The sequence below is a fragment of the Cephus cinctus genome, unplaced genomic scaffold, assembly GCF_000341935.2.
Source record: "Cephus cinctus unplaced genomic scaffold, Ccin1 Ccin1_scaffold0696, whole genome shotgun sequence".
NCBI lineage: Eukaryota > Metazoa > Arthropoda > Insecta > Hymenoptera > Cephidae > Cephus > Cephus cinctus.
Window position 1 is genome coordinate 687,280 of NW_014333318.1, and position 11,094 is coordinate 698,373.

The 11,094-nt window shown below is 45.1% G+C and overlaps 1 protein-coding gene across 2 annotated transcripts in view; it reads right to left on the minus strand.

Annotated features, from left to right (window-relative positions):
* Window positions 1-3,593, minus strand: part of LOC107270111 — a 7,328-nt gene extending 3,735 nt beyond the window's left edge. Inside the window, exon 1 of one of the 2 annotated variants that reach the window (XM_015744812.2) lies at window positions 3,547-3,593. The gene's annotated coding sequence lies outside the window, so the exon portion shown is untranslated. Of the gene's footprint in view, window positions 1-1,714; window positions 1,903-3,546 lie in introns of those variants that run through there. The other variant, XM_025087441.1, reaches the window with a different exon arrangement.
* Between the last annotated feature and the right edge of the window lie 7,501 nt (window positions 3,594-11,094).

Sequence of the window (11,094 nt, forward strand, 5' to 3'; positions counted from 1 at the left end):
AGAGAGAGAGAGAGAGAGAGAGAGAGAGAGAGAGAGAGAGAGAGAGAGAGAGGGAGGGAGGGAGAGAGAGAGAGAGGAGAATCTGAGAAGAATCTGCGGTTCGTGTAGCAGGGTGCCTCAAGCAAATTTTAATTTCTGATGAGTTTCGTATTGTCATTAGAGTCGGGAAAGCCTCGCGAGTTATGGGCCGGGGTTATTAGATTTCTTACAAATTGTACGCGTCCCATTAACGAGTCCCATCTGTCTGGATTACAGTCCCAGTCCGGGCCAGTATGTGCAATTTGAAGAAGGTTCGCTCTTTTTCTTTTCCTTCTCTCTTTCCGTCAGGTTTCCGACAGCGAAGCTCGTGGGAGCGACTTGCTTCGAGGAAATTAATCGATTCGCGCAACGAAACTTTCCGTGTTGGAAAAAACTATGTGAATTACATAGGATGGGAAAAATACGAAATTTTCACGAGGCACAACGATACGTACGATGATAAGGAATATTGAAAAAAAAATTTCTCGCCTTAATTTATCCCAGTTGAAAATTTTACAAATTTTTTCGATATCTCGATTTGCTATATTGTATATATATATATGTACAGACGAGAATTCGCATATCCGGCAAAAAGTTGTTAAACGTTAAGTAACGACGAGGTATAATTTAATGCAGGATTCGAAGAACGCGGAGGCTGCGGTAATTGGCCAAATTGGTGATCCTGCCAATCAATCGTTAAATATCAAGGACCTTGCCTTGCGGGACAGTCGTCGAGATTTTTGTCATTTTTTGCCGATGCCCTTTACCACTGCGGAATTTCGAAAGCCCGCGAGCTCACGAATAAATTTACGAAAATTTCCGCGAAATAAAAGGTATTATCGTCCGTCACGCAGAGATCCCCCTCTGTCTCTCTCTCTCGCTCTCATCCTTTATTTCATCCTAATCCAGTCTTCATCCATGCTCACTTACATAATCGAACGATTCCCTCCCCATTCTCTTTGTTCGTTCATTCTATTCCGCACGAAAAGTCTATGGGAGCCGTGAAGTGCGGCGAAGAAGAAAAAATAAAAAAATATAAATATATTATAAAGAAATAGAGCGGTGGAAGAGCAGTTTTAATCGAGGTTTAATCTCTCCTTACGGCACTGGCCCCCTCAAAAACAAAAAGCGAATTATATTAAAGCCTAGTCTCCACGAGTCTCTTAAGGAACGAGCCCTCCCGTAAGCAAAGAAAGAAAGTAAGAAGCAAGATCAGAGAGAGAGAGAGAGAGAGAGAGAGAGAGAGAGAAATTCCAACCCTACGATGTGAACCTCCGTATAGCTAAAGACCACGTGGAAGTGGTGCCATCTCTTTTTGGTCCACCCTGTAGAGAAACACGTGGCATTCGTGACACAGGTGCGAAACGCTACGATCCATACTCCGAAACTACAGTAAACCTTCGGAGATGACGTTAAACCGTGGAAAACTCGAGGGACCATTTCCCAAAGCGAAAATATCCCGGCAAATGGCAAACTCTCTTTATCCGATGTCAGCTATCAAAATGTTAAGAAGAAAAACACGGCGACGAGGTAAACACGATTTTTTTTATTTCGAACTTACCGAGGAACCATTTGCATTGCGAAAATGTACACTCGGTAATATATACATATATATATATATGGCACGACTATAAAAAGCAAGACTTGAATTATGTTTCAGAATTTTCAAAAATTATACAAACAAAATTTGTCATACCTCCAAGAATTTAGATCCAAGAGGTAAAAGAGTTGAGGAACGAAAAAAGGTAAGTTGCGTTAGGAATCACGTCTGAGCACGGACTGGCGTGCAGTCGGCACCCTGGCAGCCTTCCACAGTCAACCAGCCAGCCACCCAGCCAGCCAGCCAGCCAGCCAACCACCCCCAAAGGCTCGCATAATCGAATGCCTATATCTATACCTAGCTACCTGAATAGCTACATATCAGTCTATAGCTACAGTCACGAATATGTGTATATGTATATAATGTATACAAACTGTACATATATAATGACTCTGTCTACTATTTATGAAGACTCGTGAATACGTCGCGTATAGAGGATTATATAGGGTGGGTAGAGAGAAGGCCTGAAAGTGGTAGGGGATGAAAATGCGGCCATTTCGATTTTTACGGGCATTGGTGACAGTCACTGACTCTCGACACTGCCACGAGATATCGATTTTTTATCGCGATATCCAGGACACACTCGGCCATTCCCTTTGATTCAGCCCCTTGGCCAGCTCTATGGGCTACGACAGTACTACGCCAGACCTATACGATAACACGGTGAGACATACGTACACGGTTACACTGATATTACCAAACCCCCCCGCTGTCCTACGAGAAGACTCCTTTGCAGGCGTTAACGCTTTATAGTATATTGAGCGCGTAATTTATTGTTATTTTATAATAGGGGTGCCCACACACCCTTAGCACGACTCCCCGGTACTCCTATACTGTAACGTTGGCCACAGCTGCGTACCGAAGTGGTAAGATTCTGGACGGTATTTGCATCCCTTTGTATTCTCTACCAATCATCCCCTTGGACTAGGGCCATTTTTCTTGTGTTCTCTTTTATTTCTTGACGTGATAAGCGGCTTAATTTCAATCTCATTCCTATCTACACTCGATAGATCATCAGCAAACACGAATTTCTGGAAAAAGATATCGTGTCGCGATCCATTAGAAGGTCCTGAAGTCACGAAATATTTTCATAGCCCTTTGAATATGAAAATAATAATTACAGTTTAGACTCTAGCCAAAACACGTCACGAAGTCACGGGTGAAACTTTATCGCAGGATTTATAAGAAGAGTTATCTAGTTGCTTTCTTGTGTCTGCATAAATTTAAACCGAATATAAAAAGCCTGATATTTTACGAATGACACGAAGAAGAAATAATTAACACTCTCTCTATTTATAATAAGAATAGCTCGATCAGTCAGGCAGTTGAAAAAAGAAAAACTTTAAAAAGAATAATCCTCGAATCTCGTGCCAATTACGCGTTTGTCACAATCACAATTTCAGTCACGCGGATTCCCCGACAATTTCGTACCGACCATTAAAAATCATCCCTCGAAAAGCACAGTCGATGACATCAACGATAATGACCATACAAACTCATCTCGGTCTAGAGAAACTTTGTCAGTTGGTCTCGTGGCGATAGCAAACAGCATCATTTGTTAGACGAAGTTTCGGCCACTACGCACGAGCTGCGATCTTCCTTGCGCACGAGGAGGTTAGACTCCAGGAAGAATGAACTGGAACGAAGAGGAGTAAAAGGGAACAGAAGCTTCACCAAGTGAGAAAAGGTCGCTCGGTTGACGTAGCCCGTCAGGAAGTTCGCCACAAAACCGACACGCATGCGAGGATCCTGAAGTTGAACTCGAACGGTCCGAACTAGTTTGCAGGAAATGAAACGTATTTCCGTAATTCCGCAAAGCGACTAGCTGGAATAACTGGTGCACGTAACTCCGTACCACGCGCATTATTCTGAGATACATAAATTACGTAATACACGATACACATATCCTCTACGTAGAACAAACTCACTTGACATTTCTCGCGTACGATTCTCAGGTCCGCCATTAATTCACTGGCAGACAATAAGTTTTACCAATCGTCAAGAGAGATTCCTACATTACCGACAGTGCGAAGCTACGCTTGTCACGACTGAGTGGCAGTACTTGAAAACGGGAGAATACCTTGAGACTGATCGATTTTCTACATCAAAGGAATCAACCCGAGTTTGACAAAAGTTTTAGGAGCGGTTGTGAAGTGTTAAATAATTGGTGAAGGACGCAGAACATAAAGCTGACTAAGCAACGGACAATCTGGCGCTGTGAAAATTGCGCAACTCGTCGGTATAATTGCTTGCAAACTAGCTGCGAGTTATTTTCCCTCGTCCATCACTCACTCATTCAGTCTGGCTGCTCATTCTGTCGACGGTTTAAACGCAAAAGGCAAAGCCTGGCACGAAGAGCCACTAACAGTTCTGGTATCGCAACCAGAAACCATCAAGCCTACCTAGCACCTCCATCGGGCTGGCTACCTTTATCAACGTGTGAACAACAAATGTTCAACTCATGCCAGAGTGCTCCAGTTATATTTGAAGGTACATTTTAAACTTTGATTTTACCTTTTGATCGGATAGTATTTCTTTTTAGCGTCTTTCTTCCTTTAATACACGAGATATAGCCATATTCTATCGTTGACGTCACATCCTTATTTTCTACACAATAATATACAGTATTGTAATACAGACAATGAAAGTAAATACAATGAGGATTTTTCGACGTTAAAGTAAATTATTATTAGGTACATTTACTTCGTGGGATTTCCATACGCGTATTCGCGTACGCTAGTAAGGATGTGAAACGAGAATGAAAATGCAGTACAGATAGATGAATAGCAGAAATGTAAAGTACAAGAAAATAAGAAGCTCTCGTTCCGCAGGAATCGTAACTGGAGTGGATGCATTTCAGGATAACTATAGGAAATCGCGTGTCTTCCCATCGTCCCGACGGCTCGTTCAAATCCTGACGGAAGTTATGGCCTCGCACACGCGAAACACCGCTATGAGTTTACCGTAGCAACTTGTGCGGCACAGCTGCGTGTATATACGTATAGGTATGACGCCACACATGCCGAAATAAAAATGGCAGGTGTGTAAACAAGACACGAAAGGATTTCTTCCCAGTGAGAAGCAATGCCGTAAACGATTGCTTTACCCGAGAGGTAAAGAAAAAAAAAAAAAAAAAAACAGGGAAAAAACTAACAAAATAATCGACACTCACACGTGAAATACAGGAATTACAGAAACGTTAAAAAAAATTGGCATGGTCGTCAGGACGGCAGGCACAATTACCAGGTAGAGAGGACGTACAAGGAGTGAAGAAACAAAGAGCCTAATAGGAGAACCCAGTACAGCGGGAGAGTGGGGAAAAGAAACAGAAGATAAAGTTCTGGTAAAGCGCCCAGAAGGCTACAAGGTTGGTATCCCTGATAGCCAAGAAGACGAAGGTGAAATGCTTGCTCGTTCGGGTTCAATTCCGGGCGCGTACAACTATTTCTCCCCAATTGAAAAGTGTGTTCTGTCCTGTGTATTGATACAACCCCTTCTCTGCCAGCCCATTGGCTACTTCGCATTGGAGTCACGTGGTCGGGCAAGTCTTGTTATCGGCGGAAAAGGAGGCCCCCCCCCGTCCTCCCCCGGCCCGATCAGCCCTCTCTCACCCTACGGAATAGCGGACACAGCCAGTCAGCCAACCAGCGAACGAGCCAGTAGGGGGTGTCACATGTCGCTTTTCACGTGTCACGCGTGCCTCACACGCACGCCACACGACTTGTTTCTTTCCGAGTGTGACGCTGGTCCAGAACACGGTACACGGACAGGGAATACGAACGCAGTGAGTTATGTCTCCACTCCGCGAAAAGCTATGGCATTTATTAGTGGCACAGAGGGAGAAAGTAGAGAAAGTAGCTACCGGGGATTCTCGGATTCTGCGAAATTACGATTCTCGCCCGGCCACTTTTTCTTTCATCTATTCGCACGTGAACGGGGCAGTTTATCAGGAGGAGCCGAAGTAACCCGAGCTAACACGAATGGGAGTCGAGTGGAGCAACACGGGGATAAGCTGTCCAGGAGGCCTTTAATTTCCCTATGGGTGTTTGGCTCTACGTGTATTCCAGTAGCTGGATAAACGGGATACCTGGGGAATTATACCTAGTCGAACATATACCTTGAGGCTCGGGGGTGATATTTTTACGTTCAGGCAGATAATTCGATCGGAAATTAATTTTTACTCCGAAGGAGTATCACGTAGAGGGAAACCCTCGACGGAACTTCCTAGGGAATTCCAATCACATTGCATCCTGGGTAAAACGTGGCTGCCAACGGCGAATTATTCATCGGGTGACTTTCGATGATGGTGATCGTCACTTTGATCTTGTGACGACTTCCTTGTAGGTTAGGAACGCGAATCTGGAACAAAGGCCGAAAGTATATCGTGAGCTATGTCAGTGCTGGACAACTTCATGGGGTCTTCGGGGCACCTTGGTCTCATCGGAAATCCACGCTCGAGGAGACTTCGTGATTCACGTACCAATTGGTCATTGGATTCGATCGACTCGTTCAATTTAAAAATTTCAAACAAAGTTAGCGAACCTACACGGACTTCAGGTCAAAGAAACTCGATAAATCCTGCTTTGCTGTAGAGAATGGTATATAGCTTTTTTTTCTTCTTAACTTTCGAAACTCCTCTGATTTTCTCGGGAGTGTCTAATACACTGGGAAATGATAATTCTAACCCTCGCCCCCACCTGCTGTCTCGTTGTGTTTGGTAAATTGAATGAGAAAGAAGATTTCTCTCGATGATGTCTCGATTTCTTTTTTTTCCCCGTTATCCCTCGTAAAAGAAAGAGAGCAAGAAAAAAGTAGGAGAAGTTATCTTTCCTCGCGGTGTATTTGATGGGATGGTCGGGTAGGGGTTTCCAAGCCTGCGTTTCCCGGCTGTGCATGTATATTCGATCCCCTTTAAGGCAGGGAAATTGTGTCGAAAAGTTGACGTGAGAGAAGTTATGTTTATGGAGATATGGCTTGGGTAACTCTCCTCAGGACTCTGCCCTTTTCCATCGTTCCAAGACGCATGATGGGAAGAGACCACCAAAGAACTTTTCTGATCCAAACGGTAAGGTCGACTGGTGGAAAAGAAATTTGTGAAAAAAAAAAGAATTTCAATGATTTTCGGAAAATCGATAAAACCCATTTAAGACCTCATACGGAAAGTATACATAAGACAGAATTATATAAAGGCAAAATAAATGCCAGGTAAACTTTGAGAGTTATATAGAAAAGTAGTATTAAAAAAAAAAACAATTTAACCCTTTCTAGGGTTGGATTTTTTGGATAGGGTAGGATGATTTTTTTCGAACCTACGTTAAAAATTTTCTGGACTTGAAAGTAAAATTTATGTTGGTTATTCTTCTAGAATTAAAGAATCTCAAGCAACTACAATGAACTTGTAAGTACAGTAATTGGTATGCTGATTGTATAACGCGATAAGGTTATTGATAAGGAGAGAACAGAAGATGGGATATGAAAAATCGCTTAAGAAAGAAATGACGTAGGCAGGTATAATCGGCGTGCCAGGGGGATCCTCTTTGGGGAAAAAGAATCGAGGTACAACCAAACTCCGAAGGGTTGCCGTTCGGGGAGGCTAACGACCCCTAAACATATTTATCGTTGGGGTAGGTTCCGCGCGTTTTTCTGCTGACGAGGGCGAGGGTGGCCTAATTTGTCATAACGTTTTTGTTTCCCGTCAATGGGCTATGGCTCGCTAATACCTGAAATCCCCGCGAGTCCTGGGCGCAGCCGGATAAACTTTATTACGTGTTAAATTGGGAACCCGTTAGGGAGGACTCGAGGTTTTATGACGTGTACCCTGCCGAGGAATCGTTATCCGATTAAACGCCTCGGCCGCTAATTGCTTTTTTATAAGCAACAACATTTTCTCACCCTTCCACTCTATCGCCATCAGCCGTTCGCTCACATTCACGACCTGACGCTTACGCCTTTCCATCCATTGCCAACCCTCCAGCCAGTTTTATTCACTACCAACTTTTTAGCAAGAAAAAAAAAGTAAACGAAGTTCCGAACGTATTTCAAAGCTGATTCATTTTTGGCACAAATAACTCGCAAAATATATGACGAATGCGGAGGAATCCAAGTGCGCTTGCTTCTATGAACTTGCACGTGGTACAGACGACCATGAAGCATTTCCGCCGATTGCGGATAATTGAAGCGAGTGATGCGACCGAACGAGAGAAGCGCCCTTTAATCGAGCCTGGGACCTTTTTTATTAAGACGCAGGAAAATGGGAATCAACGTTGGGACCATTGGAATAATTTGTTATAATCATCTACCTGTCTCGTCACTTCCGTCCAGTGAGTCATGCCCTGTCGGAGCGACGTAATGAAGATTCCTGGAGCAAACAAGCAAGAGAGCAAAGAAAACTTTCGAGCTATAAAATCGTGAAACCAAGGAAGGCAATCGGCTGAGCCGAAGGCTTCGATTCGATCGGATTCTAATCGCATCCGGTGGACTTGCCGTCCACTCCGGAAGGCTTGTCCAGTCGCAGTGGCGCTCTCTGCCGAGTGACTCGCCAATCGATACGACGTGTGAGAGTAAAGAGTAGACGTATTCCGAGATGGGGATTAGGGCGCGGCGACGGAGCGAGGGTGAGGCCAAGTCCCATGGCCGAGGAGGTGAGGCTTGAGAGGGGCAGGGTCGATGCAGCGCTGGACCAAGGTCCACTCTCACTTGGTTCGCACGCTCGAGGGCTCCCTGCCTCAGGAGGAGCCTGAGCGGCCTCGACGAGGCCGCTGGACGAGGGTGGTTCGCGGTAGAGCCAGGCGGAACAGGGCGAAGGGGGTGGCCGGAGGGTGGTCGAGGCTGTACAAGGGTGGAGGAGCGTAGAAAGCAGAGGGGTGAGACGGGCAGAGCCAGCCGGAGAAGAGGAGATGGTGTGGTGCCGGCGGCCGGCGGCCGGGGGCGCGGGGGGTGGAGGCGAGCTGGGGGATGCTCGAGAACAGGAGGAGATCGAGAGTGAGAGTGAGGGTGAGAGTGAGAGTGAGAGTGAGAGTGAGGCGGCTTTGAGAGGGCCGAGCCAAGGGGTGAGATGCCAAAGGGTTCTCTTCTCCTGGAGAAAGTGAACAGTGGTAGCCAACCGGATGCTCCTTGGACTAGCTAGCGAATCGCCTTTAGCCTTTTACGAATCAACTCTTTTTTTTTCCAATCTTCTTCCAGCGCGCCTATGGGTACGTTTCTTCGATCGAAACCACTTTTTTTCTTCTTTTTTTTTTCTAACGGTGACACTCTCTCCCTCTCTCTCTCTCTCTCTCTCTCTCTCTCTCTCTCTCTCTCTGTCACGCACACACTTTATCTTTCTTCTCAAGCTGTACTTAGGCGCAGCATCTCTCCCGTGTCCTTCGCGACTACGTACTTTTTCAGGATAATTCAAGACGAGTCACGATGATCCCAAGAGAAAGAACCAGAAAAATAAGATAGAAAGAGAGAAAGAGTCAAAAACAGCATACCCGCAAAAAATAAGAAAGTCTAAATACGAGAAGTCAATTAGCACTCGCAGAACCCACCCTCGGACCGGTGCACCGCAGTTTACCAAATGGTCCAGGTTGCATAAAGCTAAAACAAGGGAGCAGCGTCGAATAGCCCCATTAGGTCCCTCGCACGGGAAACATGAAAATATCCGTGTATGATGTCGGGGGAGAATTGAGGACGAGGGGAGGGGGGGGTTGGAGGGGGGATGAGGTGAAACGCCGCACATAACTTTTCCACGAGTCCCCCCGTAACTCCCGCGCTTCCATCCCAGCGAAAATGTAGGAATCTTTTAACTTTTCTACTTTTGTCCTTCCTAGAATCCTTAAACCCATTATTATTACTAGTCTCTTCCGCCGCGCTTTAATATACATATACAACAAGAGCCCAACGGAGAAACCTGCGTATTACGTAAGGGCCGCAAGTTCTTCAGCAAGCACTCCCGTTCAACCACGTTCACTGCACTGTGCAAGAAACGACTGCTCCAATTAGCGTGGAACCAGCGTATAGCAATTTCCTGAAGAAAACATGGCTACTCGCTCCGTTCGGTCTGGCGGGTGAAGAATCGTCCGGAGTTATTAGACCGACTCAACTTTTTGATTTCCTTGACTAAAAATATTTGTTCTTCGATTTGATGATCCTTATACGTTTTAGGAGGAACCCGTGCCGGTAGATTGTCACGTGGATGCCCGTAGTGGGAACCAATGAAAATGACTATCGAAAGATATACAGGCGTGGATGCTGTAATATCGGAAAACCAAAAAACCCGGAAACCAGTGGGGCTTAGCTGGTTCGATATTGATTAGTAATAGGGAGCCGTTGAGTGTGTTGGCGGTTTCTAGAGTGTAGATGTGCCATCTCGTAACGGGGAGAAACCATTCGAGTCTCAGCCCTACTATGAAAACACCTGTATAGGCTCGCACGCTCCGATATAATCCAGCCGATTATTACGTCGTTACGTGATATCAGGAGCAGGAGGGGATGCCTATACATATAGAGGGATCCTGCGGGTTATCACGTGTGTATTTCCTTTCGTTTGCTTCGGCTAAATAGACTCCAGTCAATCTTCGGAAATCCTTTTTCACACTCATTTCATCTAACCCGATCTCTTCCGACTTTTTTTTTGATATGATTATAACGACTCTCATTCGCTTGAAATTTTTGACAATTCTTATTGAACGTGTGATTCGATCTTTTTTTTTTTCTTCGATCGACTAGGTCAATTTATGTGTATCGCGGAACGCCCAACGAAATTAAATGCTATCCAATCCTTTGAGTACTTCCGGCTTTGGATATTTCCCTAGTCGCAAAATTATTCGTAATTACGTCAATTAATGTATGCAAAGTCATTTTCCAGGCTTGACAGCTGCCGGTTCGTAATCCGTTGACGCAAGAACTTACGCGTTCCTTAACAGCGCCGAACATAGTACCAATTAAAGGTTGAGAAGGTGGCTGAGAACGTGGAATGAGAGGGTAAGTATAAGGAATGAGAGTAGGAATGCAGACAGGAACTGGGTCGAGAATGAAGGAAACGAGGATTTGAAGATTCCGTAGCTTAATTGGTGGTTGAGGAATTTTCTTTTTTTCTCGAGACTTTCGACCGCACTCGACGTTGAGGAAAATTGGGAAAAGAAGTAAATTGAGAAGAATATTTTGTCCTTCGTAAGAGAACAAAGAGAGGAAGAAAAACTGATAAGGGAACTACTTCACGATAAATCCCTCCTCCACCTTCTTCATCGCCATCCCTTATGGCTGGATGACTGACTGACTGACTGACTGACTGGCTGGATGACTGACTGGTTGGATGACTGGATGACTGACTGACTGGATGGCTGACTGACTGGATGACTGACTGACTGACTGACTGACTGGCTGGATGACTGACTGGTTGGATGACTGGATGACTGACTGACTGGATGGCTGACTGACTGGATGACTGACTGACTGACTGACTGACTGATGGCTGACTGACTGGATGACTGACT